This window comes from Phyllobates terribilis, unplaced genomic scaffold, assembly GCF_046119375.1.
Source record: "Phyllobates terribilis strain yellow unplaced genomic scaffold, ASM4611937v1 Scaffold_4__5_contigs__length_816908805, whole genome shotgun sequence".
NCBI lineage: Eukaryota > Metazoa > Chordata > Amphibia > Anura > Dendrobatidae > Phyllobates > Phyllobates terribilis.
Window position 1 is genome coordinate 558689747 of NW_027362764.1, and position 27862 is coordinate 558717608.

The 27862-nt window shown below is 49.2% G+C and overlaps 1 protein-coding gene and 1 long non-coding RNA gene across 5 annotated transcripts in view; one reads left to right on the plus strand and one right to left on the minus strand.

Annotated features, from left to right (window-relative positions):
- CEP192 (centrosomal protein 192) overlaps positions 1-18143 on the minus strand; it is a 203644-nt gene extending 185501 nt beyond the window's left edge. For both annotated transcript variants that reach the window (XM_073678986.1, XM_073678985.1), the window contains exon 1: positions 17974-18143. The gene's annotated coding sequence lies outside the window, so the exon portion shown is untranslated. The remainder of the gene's footprint in view (positions 1-17973) is intronic.
- Positions 17874-26567, plus strand: LOC141265655 (uncharacterized). Of its 3 annotated transcripts, XR_012320140.1 has the most exons (4): positions 17874-18444; positions 19526-19664; positions 26045-26307; positions 26470-26567. It is a non-coding gene; the product is annotated as an uncharacterized lncRNA (long non-coding RNA). The 3 variants fall into 3 exon arrangements; XR_012320138.1 differs by lacking the exons at positions 26045-26307; positions 26470-26567 and adding an exon at positions 23622-24586; XR_012320139.1 differs by lacking the exons at positions 17874-18444; positions 26045-26307; positions 26470-26567 and adding exons at positions 18771-19452; positions 23622-24586.
- The last annotated feature ends 1295 nt before the right edge of the window (positions 26568-27862 follow it).

A 27862-nucleotide genomic window follows, 5' to 3' on the forward strand; every position in this document is an offset into this window, starting at 1 on the left:
TTCATGAATCAAGGCCTAGTGAGTCCCCAGACAATAAAATGAAAAGAACAAGACAGAGAAGCAAGAAGACTAGGTAGCAAGACATCAATAGAGTATTTCTCCAGGCCCCAACTGCCCAGGTGAAAACACATGTCCATTAGACCCACCTGTGCACTACAGCATGTCATTTAATATCCTCCAAATATCAGATCCACAATAGCCAAGTCTTCTTAAACAAAGCTGCGTTATCTAAAACTAGACTAATGTTAGCCGAACACTCTAGTGTGTATGGAGCGCCCATACAATTGATTGTCGAGAGCATTAACCCCTTCACGACCTTGGGATTTTCCGTTTTTGCATTTTAGTTTTTTTGCTCCCCTTGTTCCCAGAGCCATAGCGTTTTTATTTTTTGGTCAATATGGCCATGTGAGGGCTTACTTATTGCGGGACGAGTTGTACTTTTAAACGCCATTACTGGTTTTACCATATTGTGTACGGGAAAAAAATTCCAAGTGCGGTGAAATTGCAAAAAAAATGCAATTCCACGGTTGTTTTTTTGTTTGTTTTTCTTTCCACGTTCACTGGATGCTAAAACTGACCTGCCATTATTATTCTCCATGTCATTACGAGTTCGTAGACACTAAACATGTATGGGTTCTTTTTTAGTTAAGTGGTGAAAAAAAAATCCAAAGTTTGCTAAAAAAAAAAAAAAAAAAAAAAAAAAAAATGGCGCCATTTTCCGAGACCAGTAGCGTCTCCATTTTTCGGGATATGGGGTCGGGTGAGGGCTTATTTTTTGCGCACCGAGCTGATGTTTTTATTGATACCATTTTGGGGTAGATCCGATGCTTTGATCGCACGTTATTGCAATGTTACGGCGACCAAAAAAAAGTAATTCTGGCGTTTGGAATTTTTTTCTCATTACGCCGTTTACCGATCGGATTAATTCTTTTTTTATATTGATAAATCGGGTGATTCTGAACGCGGCGATACCAAATATGTGTATGTGGGGTTTATTTTTTATTATTTTATTTTGAATGGGGCAAAAGGGGGGTGATTTAAACTTTTATATTTTTTTTTAACTTTTTGCATGCTTCAATAGTCTCCATAGGAGACTAGAAGCAGCAATTACCTGATCGCCTCCGCTACATAGAGGCGATGAGCAGATCACCTCTATGTAGCAGAAATGCTCCTGTACTATGAGCGCCGACCACTAGGTGGCGCTCACAGTAATCTTTACATGACAAACACTGGAGTCTGCTGCAGACCCAGGGTTGTCATGACCACCCATCGGTGACCCGCGATCACGTGACTGGGTCACCGATGGGCGGGGCTAATGCCGCGCTTCCGGCGCGGCAATGTTAAATGCCGCTGTTAGAGATTGACAGCCACCCACGGCTGTTGCGGGCACATGTCAGCTGTAAGAATCAGTTGACATGTGCCCGGTTCAGTGCGGTCTCAACGCCGGAGCCCTCACTGAACCGGGGATGATGGCCTGGGGCGTAGTAATACGCCCTGGGCCAGTAAGGGGTTAAGGGGTATTCCCATCTCCAAGATCCTACCTAATATGTAGTAGGTGTAATAATAATATTAGAAAATACCTACAATTAGAAATGTAGTATAGTATTTTTAATTTGCTATGTCTCTTTCCTCATGTGCAGGCATTGAAGGACCTTAGGTATCCATGGTTATGTCCACTGATAAAGTGACAGTTAAGCTGCTAGTGGTCATAATCGTGGATACCTAAGGTCCTGTATTGCCTGCACATGAGGTGTCTGCAGCTGCTACTACTACTACTACTACTACTACTTATTGGGATAGGATCTTGGAGATGGGAATACCCCTTTAAGAATCCAGCATGTCTGAATTCAGACCACTATTGTCCTGGAGACAAGCCATTGCCATATACAAGCGTGTCTCACTAAATCAGAATATCATCAAAAAATCAAAAAGTTAATTTATTTCAGTTCTTCAATACAAAAAGTGAAATTCATTATATAGTCATTACAGAGTGATCTATTTCAAGTGTTTAGTTCTGTTAATGTTGATGATTATGGATTACAGCCAATGAAAACACAAAAGTCATTATCTCAGTAAATTAGAATAATTAACAAAAAACACCTGCAAAGGCTTCTGAAGCGTTTAAAAAGGTCTCTTAGTCTGTTTCAGTAGGCTCCACAATCATGGGGAATACTGCTGACTTGACAGATGTCCAGAAGGCAGTCATTGACACTCCACAAGGAGGGTAAGCCACAAAAGGTCATTGCTAAAGAAGCTGTCTGTTCAGAGTGCTGCATCCAAGCATATTAATGGAAAGTTGAGTGGAAGGAAAAAGTGTGGTAGAAAAAGGTGCACAAGCAACCAGGATAACCGCAGCCTTGAAAGGATTGTTAAGAAAAGGCCATTCAAAAATTTGGGGAAGATTCACAAGGAGTGGACTGCTGCTGGAGTCATTGCTTCAAGAACCACCACACACAGATGTATCCAGGACATGGGCTACAAGTGTCGCATTAATTGTGTCAAGCCACTCATGACCAATAGATAACGCCAGAAGCTTCTTACCTAGGCCAAGGAGAAAGACCTGGACTGTTGATCAGTGGTCCAAGGTGTTGTTTTCAGATGAAAGTAAATGTTGCATTTCATTTGGAAATCAAGGTCCCAGAGTCTGGAGGAAGAGTGGAGAGGCACACAATCCAAGCTGCTGGAGGTCTAGCGTGAAGTTTCCACAATCAGTGATGGTTTGGGGAGCCATGTCATCTGCTGGTGTAGGTCCACTGTGCTTTATCAAGACCAAAGTCAGCGCAGCAGTCTACCAGGAAATTTTAGAGCACTTCATGCTTCCCTCTGCCAACAAGCTTTTTGGAGATGGAAATTTCATTCTCCAGCAGGACCTGGCACCTGTCCACACTGCCAAAAGTACCAATACCTGGTTTAAAAACAACAGTATCATTGTGCTTGATTGGCCAGCAAACTCGCCTGACCTTAACCCCATAGAGAATCTATGGGGTATTGTCAAGAGGAAGGTGAGAGACACCAGACCCAACAATGCAGACGAGCTGAAGGCTGCTATCAAAGCAACCTGGGCTTCCATAACACCTCAGCAGTGCCACAGCCTGATCGCCTCCATGCCACGCCGCATTGATGCAGTAATTGATGCAATAGGAGCCCCGACTAAGTATTGAGTGCATTTACTGAACATACATTTCAGTAGGCCAACATTTCGGATTTTAAAAACATTTTTTCAAGCTGTTATAAAGTATTCTAAATTACTGAGATAATGACTTTTGTGTTTTCATTGGCTGTAAGCCATAATCATCAACACTAACAGAAATAAACACTTGAAACAGATCACCCTGTTTGTAATGACTCTATATCATATGAGTTTCACTTAATGTATTGAAGAACTGAAATAAATTAACTTTTTGATAATATTTGAATTTAGTGAGAAGCACTTGTATGTCTGGAGACAGCTTTCTGAGAACAAAGGAGCACTTGGCCAAACGAGGCTCCTGTGTATGGGAGAATCTAAAGAGATGGCTGCAGGTTGGAGATTGACTGAACCACCATTCAGCTGACAGCCATCCAATGTGTAAGAAGAGCTTAAAAGGATACTAAAGTGCTAGAGAAATTTCTTTAAAAAGGGTATGTGCACACGCTCTTTTTGCTGAGTTTTTGGAGCGGAAACGGAGTAGAAACTTCAAATTTGTGAGGAGTTGTGTGTTTTTGAGAAAGATATGGAGAGTTTCCGCAGTTTCTGCTCTGCTCTGCCCGGATCTGCACATTCCTCAACCATGAATCTGCAAAAACACTAGTGCACGCCCTTATCTCCTGCCTTGACTACTGCAACCTCCTGCTCTGTGGCCTCCCTTCCAACACTCTTGCACCCCTCCAATCCATCCTAAACTCTGCTGCCCAACTAATCCACCTGTCCCCCCGCTATTCCCCGGCCTCTCCTCTCTGTCAATCTCTTCACTGGCTCCCCATTGCTCAGAGTCCAGTTCAAAACCCTAACCATGACATACAAAGCCATTCACAACCTATCTCCTCCATATATCTCTGACCTAGTCTCCCGATACATACCCGCACGCAACCTCCGATCCTCACAAGATCTCCTTCTCTACTCCCCGCTTATCTCCTCCTCCCACAACCGCATGCAAGATTTCTCCCGTGCTTCCCCCCCCCCCCCTACTCTGGAACGCTCTACCCCAACACGTCAGACTCTCGCCTACCGTGGAAACCTTCAAAAGGAGCCTGAAGACCCACCTCTTCCGACAAGCCTACAACCTGCAGTAACTACTGATCCACCACACCGCTGCACGACCAGCTCTACCCTCACCTACTGTATCCTCAGCCATCCCTTGTAGATTGTGAGCCCTCGTGGGCAGGGACCTCGTTCCTCCTGTACCAGTCGCTGTCACATTGTGTTCAAGATTATTGTAATTGTTCTTGCATGTATACCCCTTTTTCACATGTAAAGTGCCATGGAACAAATGGCGCTATAATAATAAATAATAATAAAAACTCCAAAAAAAAACAACAAAACAAAACAGGATGCAAACAAAGGGTTTAAGTTAGTCTGGTAATCAGATCTCCACAAGTCAAGCTTCTCTAAACACCAGTAATTAGCTTTATCAACTGGAAAGCAAAGTCTGGTTTTCCCTGCAGCAGAAGTTGATCTACAGCACATGTCAAACTCTGGCCCGCAGGGGGATTATATTTGACCCGTGATGCCAGGCGGGTCCCCCGAGAACATTTGCATGGAGCACCGCGCGGGGCCAATTATACCGCACGGAGCACCGCGTGGGGCCCAATATAACTTATGGAGCACCGCGTAGGGCCCAATATAACATATGGATCACCGTGTGGGACCACTATACCATATGGAGCACTATATGGGGCCATTATACTGAATGGAGCATTATGTGGGGCCATTACACTGAATGGAAGGCAATGCAGGGCCCAGTTATACTGTATGGAGGACTATGTGAGATCCATTATACTGTATGGAGGACTGTGTGGGGATTACAGTTGGAGAATCATAGTGTGATGGGGTCATCATTCTTTGTCGGTGGAATTGAGGGGGAGGGTAGAGTAAGGTCATCATACCGTGTGTGTGGACGGTACTATGGGGGTATCATACTGTGTTTGGGGGAACCTTTGTTTGCATCATACTTTACTAACTATATTATTCAAGTTTTGTTATCCTTTGTTATTACATATTTAAATTAGCCCATTGGGCCATATGCTTTTTACTGCACTTGGATAGCATATTATATTATTCCAATATTTTATTCAAAAATCTATTAATTAAAATGTACTTTGTTTTATTGGACAACCTTGAAGTTGTTTCCACGTGAAAAAGTTCATCGTTATATTTACAATTGAGGAATTTTTCCTTATCAGACTTATTTTTAATATACATCAAATTTGGCCCGCGACTTTGTCCAAACTTTTAATTATGTATTTGAGTTTCACATACCTGATTTAAAGCCTTTGGTCAAACAAAAGGTTAGCCACTAAACTGCAGGAAGTTACACACAAATTAATAAAGAGGATCTATGGAAGTGCTGCATAAACCTAAAAGGGCAGAGATCTACTGGGCTGAGAGGTGATGTCTATGTATTTGGCATGGGACTTCTGGGATCAGTGATTATCTGCCTTCATGACATTACTGCAGCTTGTCAACAAAGACCATGGGCAGTGGCAGAGAGGCAGCTGACACGCAAGGTGTGGGAAAGACTAAGTGCAACACAAAGGGAAGAGGGGGGACCCAAACCCTAGGGAAAAGGGGAGTGGAGACCCCTAGGCAGACCTAATATCACCCCGCCTACCCTATATAGGTTCCACACCTATCGCCGAGCAGGACCCTAAACTAGTGGATGACCCTAGAGCTTGGCCCTAGATAGGGAGGGGACGGGGTGAGCACAGGTCAGGCCCCACTACAAACTAAAGACAACAAGGTAGACAAACAATGGGCATTAACTTAGCTTGAGCTGACATCAGAGGAGTAGCGCCAGCTGTCCTCCAAGGGCACCAGAGAAGAAGCCAGCCAACAGCTAGTGCTCAAAGCATGCACAAAAGGTACAGAGACGTATCATCGGCGATTGCCTGGAGAAAACTGAGGGTTTTTAACTCCCATGCAAGGGTGTGTCAATCAGCAGCAGGAGGGAGATCGCCGCTGGGTTTTAAAGAAAAAAGGATTAAGAGGGTGTCTGCAATGCCAAGCGCAGTGACCTTCTACAGATAGATCCAGAGCAACTGTCTAATACACCTGACACACTCGTGACAGCAGAACTGGAATAGCAGTAGGCGAGTACTGCTCATTTTAATATTGTAGACTAGCCAAGCCTGGAGAGAAGTTATTTTCAGGCCCAACATTTTAAGTCCTATAAGTGCAATAACTGCACTGCATAGGAAAGGCATACACCTGACTGTACAAGGTCTCACCTCAGACTGTTAATGTGAGTAAAAGGAGCCATAAAACCAAAAAGGAAGTGTCAGTAAAGTTTAATATACATTTAATAAATTATGAATTCATATATAGTAGCTATTTCTATACCACAAAGAGTTTGGCAGGAAAAAAGAAAAAAAATGTTTGCAGAGGGGTATGCAATTTTTATCCATCTCTTTACAAATAGAAAAGGGGGAATAAAAATAGATTGTGACCAGAAAAAAAAAATGAAAAACTGGGACTACATACAAGTCAAATTGTGACCTCATATATACTGTAGTAGAATTCGAGTCTTCAGGTTTTGATATTGGCAACAGAAGCCCTATAAATTTAAAGTATATGCAACGATCTTTTCCGGTATTTACATTAAATGTATGCCTACAATGAGCCTAAGGACTCGCTGAGATGAACGAATATATGTGACACTGCTTGGGCTACGTTCACATGGTCTGCTTAATTTCTCAAACCAGTCAATAAGGACATCAGCTTATGAGGTGTTAAATTGCCGAGATCAGTGACAACAGGAGCCTGGCTATATACATCAGTTGATTGTGTATGTGTATAAAACACACACAACATATACACTTGAGACCTCTTTCACATGTCAGTGTGTCCCATACGTGTGGTGTCCGCTTTCACACGTACTGGAGACACACAAACAGACTCATTCATATGAATGGGTCTGTGCACATGTCAGTATTTTTCTACGTACGGACACACACACACACACACACACACACACACACACACACACGTGTGCTCCACACGCTGACATGTCCGTTTTTTATCAGCAGCATGGGCCGCAATACATCCAGCAGACGTGCACACTCATGACACACGGATGACATCCGTGTGTCATCAGTGAGAAACGTACCAGCGCCTAGGAAACAGTGGTACAGTTTGCGCCGGGTGCTGAAGGCATCTCTCATCATTGTCCCCTGCTGGCACTGAGATCATCTCAGTGAGCTCAGCGCAGTTCAGGGACCAGCTCGCTACATCGAGTCATTCTCTTTTGCACTTCAGCATGAGCAGTCATCTCAAGCCACCGCTCATGCTGATGAAGAAATGTTGCACAGATGGATTACGGTGTGGGACACTGAATTATTTAAACTTTGGACAGGTGAGGGATATTGTGTTGTCTTCAGGGAATTAGGTGTAAAGGTGAGTGTAATGTGTTTTTTATTTTATTCTTAATTTTACACTATGTAAACAGCGGGGGCTGAATACAACTCTCAACATTGTCCTTTGCTCGAACTGATCTCAGCACCAGCAGGGGGCAATGATGAGAGATGCCTTCAGCACCCGGCGTATGGGAACAGCGCTAACTGTACTGCTGATTCCCAGGCGCCAGTACATGTGATACTGATGTGGCACACTGTTGCCACACACGTACACAAGGATACGGATATCTCCAGTACTGGAAATATCAGGACATGTGAAAGAGGCCTTAAACAACATTATTATGCAGCTTAGCCTCATCAGCTGATCGTCGGGGGAGGGAGGGCTAGACTCCCACAAGTCTGATATAGATGACCCAAGCTAAGGATATGCTCAAAACATCCTTTTAAGTGCACACAGCATGCATGGTGTAATGCACACGCCCGGGCTGAGCGGCGTGTGCGTGTGATTCCACTGGACCGTGCCGGAGAGTGAATGCCTGGAGGGGCGTAACTAGGTATTCACCCGATCCGACCAGGGTCGCACGACGGCATACGACGCCAGTGCACCAAGGAGGAACCGAGCAGAGGGACCAGGTGCTACTCCAGGACAGACCCCGGACACGGCTGTTGACCCACACAGGGGAATACAGGAACAGACTGGTTAGGCTGGCACACAGACTGGTGGGAATAGGCAGGCACGACTGGAATGCAGGCAGGTGGGTATGCAGGCAGGGGGGTACAGGCAAGCACGGCTAGAGTGCAGACAGGAAGGCACTAGCAGGTAGGAACACAGGCGGGATAGGACCCAGTACACACTGGGACTCAGGAACAGAACCACAGATGTGGCGGACAAACACAGCAGAGTGAGGCCGCCCAGAGAGGTGAGCGAGAGCAGGGCAGGACGAGACCGCCCGGAGCGGTGAGCAAGAGCAGAGCAGGACGAGGCCGCCCGGAGCGGTGAGCAAGGGCAGAGCAGGACGAGACCGCCCGGAGCGGTGAGCAAGGGCAGAGCAGGACGAGACCGCCCGGAGCGGTGAGCAAGGGCAGAGCAGGACGAGACCGCCCGGAGCGGTGAGCAAGAGCAGAGCAGGACGAGGCCGCCCGGAGCGGTGAGCAAGGGCAGAGCAGGACGAGACCGCCCGGAGCGGTGAGCAAGGGCAGAGCAAGACGAGACCGCCCGGAGCGGTGAGCAAGAGCAGAGCAGGACGAGACCGCCCGGAGCGGTGAGCAAGGGCAGAGCAAGACGAGACCGCCCGGAGCGGTGAGCAAGAGCAGAGCAGGACGAGACCGCCCGGAGCGGTGAGCAAGAGCAGAGCAGGACGAGACCGCCCGGAGCGGTGAGCAAGAGCAGAGAAGGACGAGACCGCCCGGAGCGGTGAGCAAGAGCAGAGCAGGACGAGACCGCCCGGAGCGGTGAGCAAGAGCAGAGCAGGACGAGACCGCCCGGAGCGGTGAGCAAGAGCAGAGCAGGACGAGACCGCCCGGAACGGTGAGCAAGAGCAGAGCAGGACGAGACCGCCTGGAGCGGTGAGCAAGAGCAGAGCAGGACGAGACCGCCTGGAGCGGTGAGCAAGAGCAGAGCAGGACGAGACAGGGCTCTGTTCACACGGAACAGACAGGAAGGGAAAGGCAGAGCCAGATACCCACAGGGTACTTGCAGTGAAGTAGCGAGTGGACCACAAACTCACAAACGGGAGTACAGAGACAACAAGCAGGAGTTAGGTACGAGTTCAGACTCTGCAGAAAAAGGAAAGGAACGGACATAGAGGCAAAACAGGTAAAGGACAGGAGAGAGTTCAGACTGGAACTTAGTGTACGGAAGAGACCGACACTGCAGCGGGATACAGGAGCGGGTCTGGGAATACGGCCCCCAGAGAGGCGGGACGAACAGGCAAGGAGCGTGTTCAGACAGGACAGACAAGATACAGGAGCGGGTCTAGGTAATCGGCCCCTAGAAGGCGGGAGGAACAGGCTAGGAGCGTGTTCAGACAGGACAGACAAGATACAGGAGCGGGTCTAGGTAATCGGCCCCTAGAAGGCGGGAGGAACAGGCTAGGAGCGTGTTCAGACAGGACAGACAAGATACAGGAGCGGGTCTAGGTAATCGGCCCCTAGAAGGCGGGAGGAACAGGCTAGGAGTGTGTTCAGACAGGACAGACAAGATACAGGAGCGGGTCTAGGTAATCGGCCCCTAGAAGGCGGGAGGAACAGGCTAGGAGTGTGTTCAGACAGGCCTGGAAATACAGCCTCCAGGATAGGCAGACAAGAGAAACACAGAACGGGACCTGGCACCTTCAGAGTGCAAGCACACCCTGAATGAAACACAATGCTCAGGCAGGGATTGATTGGAGCAGCTGGATTATATACCAGGTGGCAGACAGCAATAGGCTGAGGACGCACAAGGGGTGTGACCCACAGCAGGTACAAAAAGCAGGAAGTGATCGGGCGCCGCCCTTAAGCAGCAGAAACAGACACAAACAGACAGCATGGAGGGAAGCCAGAGAGACATTCGGGACTGGAGATCAAGTGCGCGCTCTTGCACAGTGGGAGATGGACCACCATGCAAGGGCGCCGCCAGGTATGTTACAGTACCCCCCCCCTTACGCCCCCTCTTCTTCAGGCCTGCCAGAATCTTCCGCAGGGAATTCGAGGGCCAATCCTTCACTTCAAGGAGATCACTCCCACTGTCCACAGGAAAAACTGGTCTCATCTGGTTAGCTAGGATGCTACATCCTATCCAGCCATCCTCAGCAACAGACGAAACGGGTGGAGTACCAGGAACAGCACACAAGGAAGTCTCTCTCCACATATTTTCAGGTGGCACCCCAGAGGGTACAGGAGACAACTGGAAGTCCTCCACCGGGTTGGAGGGGAGCAGAGACTTGGGGGTAAACTCTGCTTCGAGGTACATCTTGTCAAGCTCACAGGAAGAAATAGACGGGTTATCAGGTACAGGATGAGGAAAAATCACTGTCTCTTTGTTATCTGGTGGTACCCCGGAGGATTCAGGAAACAACTGGAGGTCCTCCGCCGGGTCAGAAGAGTGCAGAGGCTCGGAGAAAACATCTGCTTCAGAGTACACTAGGTCGGACTCACTGGACGAAGCAGGCGAGGTATCGGGTACCGAGTATAGGAATGTCTGTCCATTCACCACCAGGTGGCACCCCGAAGGGTTCTGGAGACAACTGGAGGTCCTCCGCCCGGTCGGAGGGGTGTAGAGACTCGGGAGTAACCTCTGCTTCAGAGTACACTAGGTTGGACTCACTGGACGAAGCGAGCGAGGTATCAGGTACAGAGTATAGGAGAGTCTCTGTCCTTTCGCTACCAGGTAGCACCCCGAAGGGTTCTGGAGACAACTGGAGGTCCTCCGCCTGGTCGCAGGGGTGTAGAGACTCATGGGTAACCTCTGCTTCAGAGTACACTAGGTTGGACTCACTGGACGAAGCGAGCGAGGTATCAGGTACAGAGTATAGGAGAGTCTCTGTCCTTTCGCTACCAGGTAGCACCCCAAAGGGTTCAGGAGACAACTGGAGGTCCTCCGCCTGGTCGGAGGGGTGTAGAGACTCGGGGCTAACTACCACTTTGGGGTACCCATTGTCAGGCTCACAGGACGGAGCGGACAAAGTATCGAGTACCAGGTGTAGAGAAGTCTCTCTCCATTTGTCATCGAGTGGTATCCCGGAGGATTCAGGAGGCAACTGGGGGTCCTCCGCCAGGTAGCAGAGGTGCACAGACTCTGAGGTAATCACAGCTTCGGAGCATCCTTGGACATGCACACCGGTTAAAGTGGGTGAAGCATCTGATGCCGGGTGCAGGAAGTTCTCCTGTGTGGAGTCTGGATGGGCAGTAGTCTCTTCGGGCAGGCGAACTGGTGCACTACCCACGCACATTACCCGTTGGGGCTTCTCCGGGATACAGGGAGATGAAGCTTCAGTAGGGACTTCAAGGTTGGGGTCAGGAGGTCTCAGGGAGGACAGACCCTGGCATGACGGCTTGCCTCTACGTCTAGCACGTCTGGACTGCCTCTTGAGGTTGGGAGAAGTATTCCGGAGAGCGTAGTCACCCTGTGAGGATTCTGGGTGGGCAGTAGTCTCATTGGGCTGGAGGACTATTGCGCTACCCACACACATTACCCATCGGGGCTGCTCCGGGATATTGGGAAGTGAAGCTTCAGCAGGAGCCTCTGGGTGAGGATCATCGAAGACCATTAGAAAGGCCACCAGGAAGGCCATTATGTCCAGGACGATAGGATCCTGTGTTTCCCATAGGGGGCTGATCCATTCCAAGGCATCACCCGCTAGGTTAGACATAATGAATGCCACCTTAACCCGATCGGTGGGAAAACATAGAGGGTAGAACTTGAAGTGTAGCATGCATTGCTCCACAAATGCACGACTTTGTCTTGGATCCCCATAGTAACGTGGCGGATCCGCAGGAACGAGAGCAGATAGATCCATCTGGACGGGTGCGTAATTAGCCAGGAACTCAGTTAGAGAAAAAAAAATTGTATTTATTTATTTTTAATGCATGTATTCGCTGGAAAACGTCTCAGAGAGCGAAGGCCGTGGGGCTCAACGGGAACCATGGCCCGAGCATGCTGTAATGCACACGCCCGGGCTGAGCGGCGTGTGCGTGTGATTCCACTGGACCGTGCCGGAGAGTGAATGCCTGGAGGGGCGTAACTAGGTATTCACCCGATCCGACCAGGGTCGCACGACGGCATACGACGCCAGTGCACCAAGGAGGAACCGAGCAGAGGGACCAGGTGCTACTCCAGGACAGACCCCGGACACGGCTGTTGACCCACACAGGGGAATACAGGAACAGACTGGTTAGGCTGGCACACAGACTGGTGGGAATAGGCAGGCACGACTGGTATGCAGGCAGGTGGGTATGCAGGCAGGGGGGTACAGGCAAGCACGGCTAGAGTGCAGACAGGAAGGCACTAGCAGGTAGGAACACAGGCGGGATAGGACCCAGTACACACACGCAGAGTGAGGCCGCCCAGAGAGGTGAGCGAGAGCAGAGCAGGACGAGGCCGCCCGGAGCGGTGAGCAAGGGCAGAGCAGGACGAGGCCGCCCGGAGCGGTGAGCAAGGGCAGAGCAGGACGAGGCCGCCCGGAGCGGTGAGCAAGGGCAGAGCAGGACGAGGCCGCCCGGAGCGGTGAGCAAGGGCAGAGCAGGACGAGGCCGCCCGGAGCGGTGAGCAAGGGCAGAGCAGGACGAGGCCGCCCGGAGCGGTGAGCAAGGGCAGAGCAGGACGAGGCCGCCCGGAGCGGTGAGCAAGGGCAGAGCAGGACGAGGCCGCCCGGAGCGGTGAGCAAGGGCAGAGCAGGACGAGGCCGCCCGGAGCGGTGAGCAAGGGCAGAGCAGGACGAGGCCGCCCGGAGCGGTGAGCAAGGGCAGAGCAGGACGAGGCCGCCCGGAGCGGTGAGCAAGGGCAGAGCAGGACGAGGCCGCCCGGAGCGGTGAGCAAGGGCAGAGCAGGACGAGGCCGCCCGGAGCGGTGAGCAAGGGCAGAGCAGGACGAGGCCGCCCGGAGCGGTGAGCAAGGGCAGAGCAGGACGAGGCCGCCCGGAGCGGTGAGCAAGGGCAGAGCAGGACGAGGCCGCCCGGAGCGGTGAGCAAGGGCAGAGCAGGACGAGGCCGCCCGGAGCGGTGAGCAAGGGCAGAGCAGGACGAGGCCGCCCGGAGCGGTGAGCAAGGGCAGAGCAGGACGAGGCCGCCCGGAGCGGTGAGCAAGGGCAGAGCAGGACGAGGCCGCCCGGAGCGGTGAGCAAGGGCAGAGCAGGACGAGGCCGCCCGGAGCGGTGAGCAAGGGCAGAGCAGGACGAGGCCGCCCGGAGCGGTGAGCAAGGGCAGAGCAGGACGAGGCCGCCCGGAGCGGTGAGCAAGGGCAGAGCAGGACGAGGCCGCCCGGAGCGGTGAGCAAGGGCAGAGCAGGACGAGGCCGCCCGGAGCGGTGAGCAAGGGCAGAGCAGGACGAGGCCGCCCGGAGCGGTGAGCAAGGGCAGAGCAGGACGAGGCCGCCCGGAGCGGTGAGCAAGGGCAGAGCAGGACGAGGCCGCCCGGAGCGGTGAGCAAGGGCAGAGCAGGACGAGGCCGCCCGGAGCGGTGAGCAAGGGCAGAGCAGGACGAGGCCGCCCGGAGCGGTGAGCAAGGGCAGAGCAGGACGAGGCCGCCCGGAGCGGTGAGCAAGGGCAGAGCAGGACGAGGCCGCCCGGAGCGGTGAGCAAGGGCAGAGCAGGACGAGGCCGCCCGGAGCGGTGAGCAAGGGCAGAGCAGGACGAGGCCGCCCGGAGCGGTGAGCAAGAGCAGGACGAGACCGCCTGGAGCGGTGAGCAAGAGCAGGACGAGACCGCCTGGAGCGGTGAGCAAGAGCAGGACGAGACCGCCTGGAGCGGTGAGCAAGAGCAGAGCAGGACGAGGCCGCCAGGAGCGGTGAGCAAGAGCAGAGCAGGACGAGGCCGCCTGGAGCGGTGAGCAAGAGCAGAGCAGGACGAGGCCGCCTGGAGCGGTGAGCAAGAGCAGAGCAGGACGAGGCCGCCTGGAGCGGTGAGCAAGAGCAGAGCAGGACGAGGCCGCCTGGAGCGGTGAGCAAGAGCAGAGCAGGACGAGGCCGCCTGGAGCGGTGAGCAAGAGCAGAGCAGGACGAGGCCGCCTGGAGCGGTGAGCAAGAGCAGAGCAGGACGAGGCCGCCTGGAGCGGTGAGCAAGAGCAGAGCAGGACGAGGCCGCCTGGAGCGGTGAGCAAGAGCAGAGCAGGACGAGGCCGCCTGGAGCGGTGAGCAAGAGCAGAGCAGGACGAGGCCGCCTGGAGCGGTGAGCAAGAGCAGAGCAGGACGAGGCCGCCTGGAGCGGTGAGCAAGAGCAGAGCAGGACGAGGCCGCCTGGAGCGGTGAGCAAGAGCAGAGCAGGACGAGGCCGCCTGGAGCGGTGAGCAAGAGCAGAGCAGGACGAGGCCGCCTGGAGCGGTGAGCAAGAGCAGAGCAGGACGAGACCGCCTGGAGCGGTGAGCAAGAGCAGAGCAGGACGAGACCGCCTGGAGCGGTGAGCAAGAGCAGAGCAGGACGAGACCGCCTGGAGCGGTGAGCAAGAGCAGAGCAGGACAGGACGAGATCGCCTGGAGCGGTGAGCAAGAGCAGAGCAGGACGAGACCGCCTGGAGCGGTGAGCAAGAGCAGAGCAGGACGAGACAGGGCTCTGTTCACACAGAACAGACAAGAAGGGAAAGGCAGAGCCAGATACCCACAGGGTACTTGCAGTGAAGTAGCGAGTGGACCACAAACTCACAAACGGGAGTACAGAGACAACAAGCAGGAGTTAGGTACGAGTTCAGACTCTGCAGAAAAAGGAAAGGAACGGACATAGAGGCAAAACAGGTAAAGGACAGGAGAGAGTTCAGACTGGAACTTAGTGTACGGAAGAGACCGACACTGCAGCGGGATACAGGAGCGGGTCTGGGAATACGGCCCCCAGAGAGGCGGGACGAACAGGCAAGGAGCGTGTTCAGACAGGACAGACAAGATACAGGAGCGGGTCTAGGTAATCGGCCCCTAGAAGGCGGGAGGAACAGGCTAGGAGCGTGTTCAGACAGGACAGACAAGATACAGGAGCGGGTCTAGGTAATCGGCCCCTAGAAGGCGGGAGGAACAGGCTAGGAGCGTGTTCAGACAGGACAGACAAGATACAGGAGCGGGTCTAGGTAATCGGCCCCTAGAAGGCGGGAGGAACAGGCTAGGAGTGTGTTCAGACAGGACAGACAAGATACAGGAGCGGGTCTAGGTAATCGGCCCCTAGAAGGCAGGAGGAACAGGCTAGGAGTGTGTTCAGACAGGCCTGGAAATACAGCCTCCAGGATAGGCAGACAAGAGAAACACAGAACGGGACCTGGCACCTTCAGAGTGCAAGCACACACTGAATGAAACACAATGCTCAGGCAGGGATTGATTGGAGCAGCTGGATTATATACCAGGTGGCAGACAGCAATAGGCTGAGGACGCACAAGGGGTGTGACCCACAGCAGGTACAAAAAGCAGGAAGTGATCGGGCGCCGCCCTTAAGCAGCAGAAACAGACACAAACAGACAGCATGGAGGGAAGCCAGAGAGACATTCGGGACTGGAGATCAAGTGCGCGCTCTTGCACAGTGGGAGATGGACCACCATGCAAGGGCGCCGCCAGGTATGTTACACATGGCTTTTTTCCTGCAGTGACAGTCATCTGTGCTCTTCTTTACAGCTAAAGAGAAGGTCTGGCAGGTACTCTATGTAACTGCAGACTTGTCAATCCTCACAGCACACACACTGCACGCTGTGAGGATTCTCCAGCGTCAGCGGTGGGAACAGCAATCACGTGACCGCAAGGATGCAATATGCATGCTCCCAGCCAGAATCCAACTAGACTGTTTCCAGCCTCACGCAATACACTTGCATTGAGAGCAACAGAAAGTCTAGTCAGCTTCTGGCCAGGAGTATGCAAACATCGCATATTTGCGATCACGTGACTGCTATTCCTGGCAGGGACTCCGGAGAATCCTCACAGCGTGCATCACGTGTGCTGTGATGATTCACAGTCACATAGAATGACTTGCACACCTGCCGTTTTAAACCAGACACCCCTCTTAAATAAACCGTAGTATGCAGACACATAGCAGCCAGACAGCGGACGGATATAAGAGCAACGTTTAAAAATGTATCTCTTTTTTTTTCACCATGGGCCTAAAAACTATCAGGCAGTAGTAGGTAGGTGTAATAACAGGCAAGTAGGTGCTACCTACCTGTTGTGCCTGGCACTGATCTCAGCAGGCACAGAGTGGTCGCAGTCCACTCCTGCCAACTATTCAGCAGTCTCTGTTGACATCACATCAACAAAGCAGTGGTTTCTCTTCCACTCTGCTGACAATGCTGGACCGCCGACATCTTGCTTCATGGAAGCCGGCTCCCCACTCCCTAACTGCGGGAAAGCGGCTGTCAATCAATATGACACCGCAAGTCACATCCCGTCGACAGAGAGGTGCCGCCAGGAAAGATTAGTGACTACTCTGTGCTGGTGCCGGGTAGACCAAGCAGGTAGATAGCAACTGCCTGTTTATTCATATTTAAGCACATAGAAATCTTTTTAATAAATCCTGTATTAACCCTTTAAATACACACCGGGAAAAGTACTCAACATATTCTATTAGCTAAGTGCACTAAGTGGGGTTGTTCAGCAATCTTTGGGGGTCTGGCTGCAGCAGGATCAGAACCAATCATCAGAATGGGTAACTTTGTTCCACATTAGATCGCATGTGCACTGCAGTGCCATTCAAACGGTGATAAAAGTTCCTCCATTCTGCTGGTCGCAATCATCACTGGTCTATACGTTATCACCTAGTCTGGGGATAACGTTACAGGGATTCTACAGTGAAGATAAGTTACCCGTTACATCCCCGACTGCTCCAGGGCTCCAACCCAATGTTACTTTACTTGCTGAAGTGCTGATGACAACACACAAGACCGCTGCAGCCGATCATGTTTTGATATGACAATCTCTGCAGCCAGTAAAATGAACACGATGACGAGCACTGTATAAACGGGGATATAACTGGTAACACATTAGTTGCAACTGTCCTCACTGACATTTTGGTTCTTTAAAATAACAACCACCTCATTAGTTTACAGATACGCAGCTGTAGTTTGTTTTATTTTAAACCAATCCCTGCTTCATTCACCCTCCTGACCCCACAAAGACTCCGCCACTGCCCCCAGTGTCTGCCATCTGCTGACAGCGCTGCAGCCTATCAGTCAACTCAGAATTGCGGCCTGAGTAAACGGGGAGTCGATGCAGCAAACCAGAGGCCGGGGCAGTGGTGGACACTGGGGAAGGAGAGGAATACTGAGCCTGGTTAGGACTGCCGCAGATTATAGCCCAAAGTTTACTAAAAAAAATAGGGACAACCCCTATAATTCAAGACAAACAGGTGGTGGGTGTGATCTGTAGCAGGAGGTCGCTGTGTGCGGTCACAGCTGGTCTATGGAGAGAACAGCCACTCTGAACAGCTGAGCACTCTGCTCTGTACTGGGGCATCTCTGTATACAGCTGCACATGCGCAGAGCACACAGCTTTACTTTGGGTGGTCGCAGGAGAAAGTCTCCTGCTCCCGGGTGTACGCCACACAGCAGACTTGCCGTCCCCGCCAAGTACGAGTCACTGACAGAGTAACTCGCAGGGCGGGGAGCCCTCAGCATTGCGCACACCCGCGACGTAAGGACGCACGTCTCCACACCGCGTTACGTGCAGACACTCCCCCACGTCCCGTGTCCAGGCTCCTGACACAAGAAAGTTGTCAGCTCGGAGCAGCCGCACACCCAAGCTCTACAACCCGCTCAGCACAGTCATATATACCTGGCTAGCAGCGCCGGCTCCCGGGAGAGCGCACCGGAAACGTGTAGCTCCCTCAGCACGCGGGAGAGCGGGCACAGCACTCTCCAGTCCGCCGCTGTGAGCGCTCAGCTGTGGGGGGCGGAGCTCCGGCGGGAGGCGGCCGCAACTGTACAAAAACTGCAGCGCGCGTCACTCTGCAGTCCCATACTGGCAGGGGGCGGAGTCTGAGAACAGCTGCCGGACCAGTGAGCAGCGAGGTGGGCGGGGCTTAGACTGTCCTGCCGCCAAAAGGGATTTGGTAACACTGGAGCATGCGCATTTCGTATGTAACGGCCGCCTGCCAGTGTTTATCCTATACTTTCAGCCGCTGCATTCAGTCTCCAGGGGGCGACGTCACATATCTGCACTCGTGGCCAAAAGTACCTACAATGACGCAGTTTGCTGCTTCACTGGTTTTAGAACTTTCAATCAGCTGTTTCTATGGTTACTGAGGTAATAATACTTTCAGCAGTTTAAAACTTTTATTCACAAACACATCAAGTTTTTAATAAGATTCAATATTTACCCTTATTTTTCAAGACTTTGTGTACCCTGGCACCTGGCTATCAGCTTCTGGGCCAGATCCTGACTGATCACAGCCGTTCTGGTCTATTCTGCTCTTGGAGTTCATCACAACTTCTGGGTTTTTGTTTGTGCGACCGCAGTTTGAGGATCGACCACAGGATCTCAATGGGATGGAGATCTGGGGAGTTTTCTGGCCGTGAAGTAAAACCCAGTGCCGTCAGATGACCGTACAGCTTGGACGAGCGCGGTACACTTTATTCTATGAGACCGTGCCCATCGCAGCATGTCCGGCTGCATCCGGTCTTCAGATCGTCCCAGCATGTCTATGGATCCCATTTTCACAGACTGATATAATACAGAAGATGGAGAAACTTTTTTTTTTCTCTCCATCTCCGAGAAAATCGGATCAAGCTCTGATAAGAGTCTGATGAGCATAATCGGACCGATTTTCTCGGAGGTAGAGAGAAAGCGGCCGTGTGACCCCAGCCTAAACTTCATACATTTGTCTATAAAAGTGTAAAAACGTATGAAATGCTGATAATTGTACTTTTTTATTCGTTCTGATAATTGTACTTTGGTAACTGTACAAACATTTCGCCCTAATCTATTTTTTAATAACATTTTTTGCACTTTCCAACAAATATGCAGTGGACATTTTGTTACTGAATATGGAGTATTTACAAGGTGAAATTGCTGTTTTGAATGTTAGGATTGCTGATACGGAGAAAAAATGAAAAGAACAATTAGACTCTGAGACTTGGATTAAATTCAAGGAAAGTACCGATCGACGCCTCTTAACTACCAAAAATGAATTGGAGGATACAAAAAGACGAAAGTGGGATAGGGATTCTGAGGACTATCGTTTGGGTAACATTTATAATTGGCAAAAAGATGGCGGTAGAACAACCACGAATAGAAAAACTGTTACTAGGACAGGTGGTTATTTATTTCATAATTATTGTATTAATGTACATAATAATGTTTCACACTTTCAAAACCATGTTCCTAGAGGGTTTGTTGAGCGAGGTGGAGGAAGACTACAAAGAATTAGACGAGGAGGAAGGAATCACCATCGCAGTGAGAAAAGAAGAGCGGCAGAAAAATCGGATGAATCCACCAAGGCAAATGAGAAATAAGGAGCAAATTTGGTAGTCAATTTATCTTCTAAAACCCTTACAAATGATGAGATTAATGTGTTGGCTAAAGGTTTGTCATATAGTTATTGTACTCATATCAATTGGTTCAAGCTTGAAACTGAATTGTTTAAATTTTTTAGATCAATTAAATTAAAATATTGGTTAGGTAGGAGTGATAAGAAACAAGGGAGTAACATGATCAGCGGTGGTACTCTAAGACTGCAGGACTATGGACTCAGCAATAAAAGTCATTTTGTACCTATTACAAATCAACCTGTTATTGAGGCATATATCACAGCAGTGAACAAGGATGTGGAAAGGTTGAAAGAGTCACACATTAAAACTTCGTTTAGCCATTCTAATCTCTCTAAAAGTGAGATTGTTGCCCTTAATTCCTTGATCCATGACGGCGACCTTACGGTTAAGCCAGCGGATAAGGGTGGTACGGTCGTCGTCATGGTTACAGTAAAATACATAGCCAAAATTGATCGGCAATTTGCCGATACTGAGATATATGAAGAATTAAGTGGGGATCCTAAATTAATGGTTTTGCAAAGGATTAAATTGATTTTGAATGAGGCAATGGCACAGAGCATAATTGATGAGGACTTGATTTTTGTTGAAAGAGAATCCGGTTACGCCTGTTATATATATTCTCCCAAAGATACATAAAACGCTTATAGACCCGCCAGGACGTCCTATCATATCTGGAAGTGACTCATTGTCAAGTCATATTGGAATCTTTTTGGATAAAATCTTAGGCCCACTAGCAAAAAAGGCAAAATCTTTTATATTAGACACTACTGATTTTTTACGTAAATTGAGTTCGATCGTGCTTAGAGGTGAGATTATTTTGGCATCATTTGATGTAGTATCTCTATACACGTCTATCAGTCATGAGGTGGGACTTAGTGCTGTGAATAAGATATTGAGTGGGACTCATTTTACATCTAGACCAGGGGTCTCAAACTCAGCTGGGCATATGGGCCGCAACCGGAAAAACATTTAATTTGGGGGGCCGCATTATTTGCATGACGAAGTAACATTTTTAGTGATACCATTTTATTTTCTATACACCTTTTGAACTGGTCCTCATCTTGCAGACATGGTCTCCCCTCCAGGTCTCCCATATTGAAGACATGGTCTCCCCTCCAGGTCTCCCATATTGAAGACATGGTCTCCCATCCAGGTCCCCCATATTTGCAGACATGGTCTCCCATCCAGGTCCCCCATATTTGCAGACATGGTCTCCCATCCAGGTCCCCCATATTTGCAGACATGGGCTCCCATCCAGGTCCCCCACATTGCAGACATGTTCTCCCCTCCAGGTCCCCCATATTGCAGACATGGTCTCCCATCCAGGTCCCCCATATTGCAGACATGGTCTCCCATCCAGGTCTCCTATATTTGCAGACATGGTCTCCCATCCAGGTCCCCCATATTTGCAGACATGGTCTCCCATCCAGGTCCCCCATATTTGCAGACATGGTCTCCCATCCAGGTCCCCCATATTTGCAGACATGGTCTCCCATCCAGGTCCCCCATATTTGCAGACATGGTCTCCCCTCCAGGTCCCCCATATTGCAGACATGGTCTCCCATCCAGGTCCCCCATATTGCAGACATGGTCTCCCATCCAGGTCTCCCATATTTGCAGACATGGTCTCCTATCCAGGTCCCCCATATTTGCAGACATGGTCACCCATCCAGGTCCCCCATATTTGCAGACATGGTCTCCCATCCAGGTCCCCCATATTTGCAGACATGGTCCCAATATTGCGGACATTCTTCCCATATTGCAGACATGGTTCCCACATTGCAGACATGGTCCCCCATATTGCAGACATGGTCCCCCATCCTGGTCCTTATCTTGCAGACATGTCCCCCATCCAGGTCGTCCCCCCCCATTCTGCGCACAGGGTCCCCGTCCCCCCAATACTGCGCACAGGGTCCCCGTCCCCCCAATACTGCGCACAGGGTCCCCGTCCCCGTCCCCCCATACAGCGCTCAGGGTCCCCGTCCCCCATACTGCGCACAGTGCCCCCACTTCCATACTGAGCACAGGTTTCACATGACGGAGAAAAAAAAAAAACCTGTCCTCCGTTCCCTCGGCGTCCTTTCTGCACCTGTGGCCCGCAGACACATAGACCCCGTAACTATCACGGCTCGCTCCAGTAGCCGCGGACATCGGCGCTGTAGTGCAGTGTATTGCCGCGCAGAGATCGGCTCTCTGCACAGCAATACCAGTGCCAGCCGCCGGCCTATCAGAGGCCAGCAGCTGACATCTGCGTCCCAGCGCAGCAGCGTATGATGTCACTGACACTCGCAGATGTCAGCTCCTAGCCTTTGATAGGCTGGCGGCTGACACTTGTATTGCTGTGCAGAGAGCCAGTATCTGCGCGGTAATACACTGCATTACAGCGCTGATGTCTGCTGCTGCTGGAGAGAGCCGCGATCGTTACGGGGTCTATGTGCCTGCGGGCCGCAAGAAGCAGCCAGAGGGGCCGTGTGTTTGAGACTCGTGATCTAGACCGATAGATTTCATTATGAACCTACTTGAGGTTGTACTGAGAAACAATTATTTTTTGTTTGGTGACAAATATTACATGCAGTGCTGAGGAACAGCGATGGGCGCCAGTATGGCGCCCGCTTATGCAAATCTGGTGATGAGAGTCATGGAGGAGGACCTTATCTATGTGTCCCACCACTTCCGTCATGTATGTGGGTGGTGGAGATATATAGATGATGTCCTCCTCCTATGGTCTGGTTCTTTGGAGGAACTGTTGGATTTTCATGTTTTTCTTGATCTGATTGAGGGCATTGGATTTACTCTGGTGCATTGGGATAGAGAGATACAATTTCTTGATGTATTGATTAAATATAATAACAATAGATTGAGTACAGAACTATTTGTCAAACCTACGGATAGAAACAACTTACTGAAATATGACAGTCACCATCCACGCAGAATGGTGGAATCGCTTCCCTATAGCCAGATGTTGCGCGTTAGGAGGATTGTAAGTGAGGATAGTTTGTTGGAGGCTTCTTTGGACTCAATGATGGATAACTTCAGGATGAGGAATTACCCATGTAAACTCCTAGACAAATGGAAGGATAAAGTGAAGGGAGTGGATCGTAATAGCCTGCTTAAAAAAAAAACAGTGAAAAAACATGGAAATTTGGATAGAATACTGATGGTAACATCTTTTTGTGAGGAAAGTAAGATGGTGGCTAATATTGTTAAACGCCATTGGCCAATGTTAAATAAATGTCTACCGGAAATTAAAGCATTTCAATTACCTCCCCTGATATGGTACAAACGTGCTAAAAACATCAAGGATAGGTTGATTCGGGCAGATATTGGCTCCCGAGGGAGACAGTTCAGAGTACATTAACAGGACAACGGAGAACAGGTTGTTTTCCTTGCCTCAATTGTATTAATTGTTCTTTTTTACAGAAAGGTAATCAGTTTCAGCTTTGTAATGATGGGGAGATTTACTCTATAAATCACTTTCTAACATGCTCATCAAATTATGTTATTTATCTATTGCAGTGTCCCTGTAATCTTTTTTACGTCGGGGAGACTACACTAGATTTTAGAATTAGACTCAATCAGCATAGATATACAATTCGGAAAAAAAGACTGGACTTACCTGTTCAAAAGCACTTTACTGAGATGCAACATTTAGAGAAACATTTGAAATGTAGAATTATTGATCACATACCACCCTTGAGACGGGGTGGAGATAGGGTCCGTTTGTTGAAAATCAGAGAATTGGAATGGATTAAGAGACTTAAAACTTTAAAACCTAATGGATTAAATGTTGATTATAAGTTGAATGTAACTATTTAGGGATGTTTGCTTGCCTATTTCCTCCTTGGGATTGTTTCTTAGTCATACATGATGTGGTTATTTTTTTAGAATTCCTACTAATATTTTTTATTATTTTTTCCTTATTTTTCTTTTTAGATCTGCCACCACTGTCTGATGTTTGAGGACATGATTCATCCCTATCAAAATTGATCGTTTTTATACTTTATCTAAAATAGCGCAGTGTTTGTATAGGAATATGACAAATGTCCATGTGTCTGCACAAATGGTTAGAAACCAACTCCATGAGGGTGATGTGAGGGCCCAACGTCCACAGATGGGGTTTGTGCTCACAGCCCAACACCTTGCAGGACGCTTGGCATTTGCCACAGAACACCAGGATTGGCAAAGTTATCACTGGCGCCCTGTGTTCTTCACAGATGAAAGCAGGTTCACACTGAGCACATGTGATAGATGTGGCAGAGTCTGGAGACACCGTGGAGAGCGATCTGCTGCCTGCAACATCCTTCAGCATGACCGGTTTGGCAGTGGGTCAGTAATGGTGTGGGGTGGCATTTCGTTGGAGGGCTACACAGCCCTCCATGTGCTCGCCAGAGGTAGCCTGACTGCCATTAGGTACTGAGATGAGATCCTCAGACCCCTTGTGAGACCATATGCTGGTGCGGTTGGCCCTGGGTTCCTCCTAATGCAGGACAATGCCAGACCTCATGTGGCTGGAGTGTGTCAGCAGTTCCTGCAAGATGAAGGCATTGAAGCTATGGACTGGCCCGCCCGTTCCCCAGAGCTGAATCCGATTGAGCACATCTGGGACATAATGTCACGCTCCATCCAACAACGTCACGTTGCACCACAGACTGTCCAGCAGTTGGCGGATGCTTTAGTCCAGGTCTGGACCATCCGCAACCTCATCAGGAGCATGCCCAGGTGTTGTAGGGAGGTCATACAGGCACGTGGAGGCCACACACAATACTGAGCCTCATTTTGACTTGTTTTAAGAACATTACATCAAAGTTCGATCAGCCTGTAGTGTGTTTTTCCACTTTAATTTTGGGGGTGACTCCAAATCCAGGCCTCCATTGGTTAATAAATTTGATTTCCATTGATGATTTTTGTGTGATTTTGTTGTCAGCACATTCAAATTTGTACAGAACAAAGTATTCAATGAGAATATTTCATTCATTCAGATCTAGGATGTGTGATTTGAGTGTTCCCTTTATTTTTTTGAGCAGTGTATTTTGACATCCACTGTTAATAGGTCTATATGACTCAGGGAGCTGAGGATCTTTCCCTTTTGTAGGGATAATAGTAATAATTACCTCTCTCATGGAAGGTGGTAACAACCTCACTGCAAGGGAGTGGTTGTATAGCTGTAGCAAATTTGGGAGTAATATCTTGTTAAACCATTTATACACCTCTGCAGGGAGGCCATCTACGCCAGGAGCTTTACCACCCGGCATGGAAGTTAGAGCCTTTTCTCGTTCCTCCAGTGACAGGGCACCATCCTGAGCCCTCGGCTCATCTTCATATAATGTGGGCAACCTGGCCATTTCTAATAAATTCAAAATTTCTCCTTCCGGGGGTCTAACCTTTGAAGAGTATAATGTCTCGTAAAGTGAAAGCAGAACCTCCAGAATCTCCCCCGTAGACTCTGCCCAACCCCCATTTTGTGAGCGAAGCTTGTAAATATGGGATAGATCTTTTTGCGCTGCAGTAACAAGAGATAGTAAATGCCCTACTCTTTAACCTTCTTCAAAAGAGGTGATTCCCTGAAAGGCGCTTTTCCTTTCAGCTTTTTGCAATACCGTCCATGTAGCCAGGGACTGGGCTAATTTAAGCCTTCTTTGAGCATCAGGTGTTGGATTATCTATCACGTTAATTTCAGCCTGCCTGAGTTCCTGAAATATGCCCTGCAGGATTTTAATCCATGATGGCGCAGTGTGTTACTAACAGTAATGTTTGAGACCGTTGTCCCATCTCTCTTCAGGTCATTGACCAGGTCCTCCCATGTAGTTCTGGGCTGATTCCTGACCTTTATCAGAATCATCCTTACCTCACGGTGCGAGATCCTGCATGGAGCTGCAGACCAAGGAAGATTGACAGTCATCTTGTGTTTCTTCCATCTTCTACTAATTGTGCCAACAGTTGTTGCCTTCTCAACAAGCTGCTTGCCTATTGCCCTGGGCCAATCCCAGCCTTGTGCAGGTCTACAAGTTTGTCTCTGGTGTCCTGAGACAGCTCTTTGGTCTTGGCCATGGTGGAGAGGTTGGAGTGTGATTGAGTGTGTGGACAGGTGTCTTTTATACAGGTAATGAATTCAAACAGGTGCAATTAATACAGGTAATGAGTGCAGAGTAGGAGGGCTTCTTAATGAAAAACTAACAGGTCTGTGAGAGCCAGAATTCTTGCTGGTTGGGAGGTGATCAAGTACTTATTTCATGCAATAAAATGTAATTGAATTATTTAAAAATCATACAATGTGATTTCTGTATTTTTTAGATCCTGTCTCTCACAAGGTGAAGTGTACCTATGATAAAAATTACAGACCTCTCCATTCTTTGTAGGTAGAAAAACCTGCAAAATCGGCGGGCTCCGGCCGGAAGCTTCGCCACTAGCTAGCGGTAGAGAGGGGGCATGTCAAACGTGACATCACAACTGGAAAGGCTACAGAGCCTCAGAAGAGCTACAGACGCGTTGGATCCATCACCTGGCACTCATGGGGAGAAGCATCATCGGGAGGATGCTCCCGCAGCAGATCTCAGCCAGCTAGATGTTTCAGTGAGCTTTACACCGTGCATGAAACGGGGGACACACCAGAACTTCAACAGTGAGTACCCCAATTGGAGAAACTAGCTCTATCAAAGGCACAAGTCATTAGCCATCAGCTGAATTATTGTGTTGTGCCTACGGCTGTACAAACTTTTCATAGAACTGTGATATTTTATCTGCATCTGGCACCAACTGCTTTGACTTTTGTATTCCCCATTAGTGAAGCAAGTTAGCAGCATCTGGAGTACAAATTCATTTACCATATATTCTGAGGACTTATTACCAGATGGCACACACAATCTAATTGGCATTTTGGGCACTCAAACTAGGTGAGCCTTGTGCGCTTATTATAGATTGTGATTAATGAGCAGCGCGGTAGTGTACTTCATTACTAATGTATATATATATATATTTATTGATTATATCTCTTGTGTCTATGTCATATAGTGCCTGGTGAAGATCCATGGTTTGGAACTGAAACGTTGATACTCTTATTTGTTGGATTGCCAAAATAAAAATCTGATTTTATCTACATTTTGAAGTGCCGAGCATCTCTTTATTTTTCGGAGTGTAACCCTTCTTGTTCACCCGATCCTTCTTACACGAGTGCCGTATACTGATTGTTATATAGTTTGAGGATAAGCCATCTATACCTAAGTACTTTAAATCCCCTTTAAAGGGTTATTCCTGTTGTGTGCATGGTATAATTATCCAGTGTATGATAGAAGAGGTTCCCGTAGTATCTCTCTTCATTTCTATGGGAGCTCTGATAATTAAAATTGGAAAGCAAGCAGCCACCTCTCCTCGGACAGCGGCGCACAACGTGGACACTGTTCTAAAAAATAGATGCAGGTCTCAGTGGTGGGTCTTGCATCTATCATACATTTATGTCATAACCTGTGAAAGTGAATCATGGGTTTGTGAAGTAGATTGTGTGGATGAGTATATTAATGTAGACTATGGGCAGACTCTGGCTTGTTCAGTAGATGAACACTACACTAGCATCACCCAGCAGTTGCCTTTTTGTAGGTGACTCTCATTTTTGTGCACAAGACATCATGCATACATCTACATTACCGATCAGTAATGTACAGATCCTTAGGTTGGATCATTAAAAAATGTATCACCCACAGAAAAGATGATAGATGTGGGACCCCATTCACTCTTGCAGGTGGCCTGAGCCCATCTCTCCGAAGATTTAATAAAGCAGCGATCACACATGTACACTACCACTACATTTATTGTGTATATAGGACTGATGGAAATGTCTGATAACTATACTTGTTTTTTTTCATCAGTCTCATCAAGGTCGGTTTTAGACCAAGTGGTGCAGTGCGCAAAAGTTTAAAGTGGGACCCTAAATGCCCACACATTGCGCCATCACACTGAAACATATTGGTTGTATTTACATGCACTGAGTTCAGATCGTTAAACGAGCGTGATCGACAATATTGAAGTCGTTCGACACTTGTTTCCCGGCTTCTTTACACCGGCTGAGGAAGAATGATGGGCACAGAACAATCATTTATAGATCAATCTGTCCCCATATACGAGTATCCTGTTATCAGCAACATATCTGCAGTTTACACTGGGCGATGTGCTCCTGAGAACAA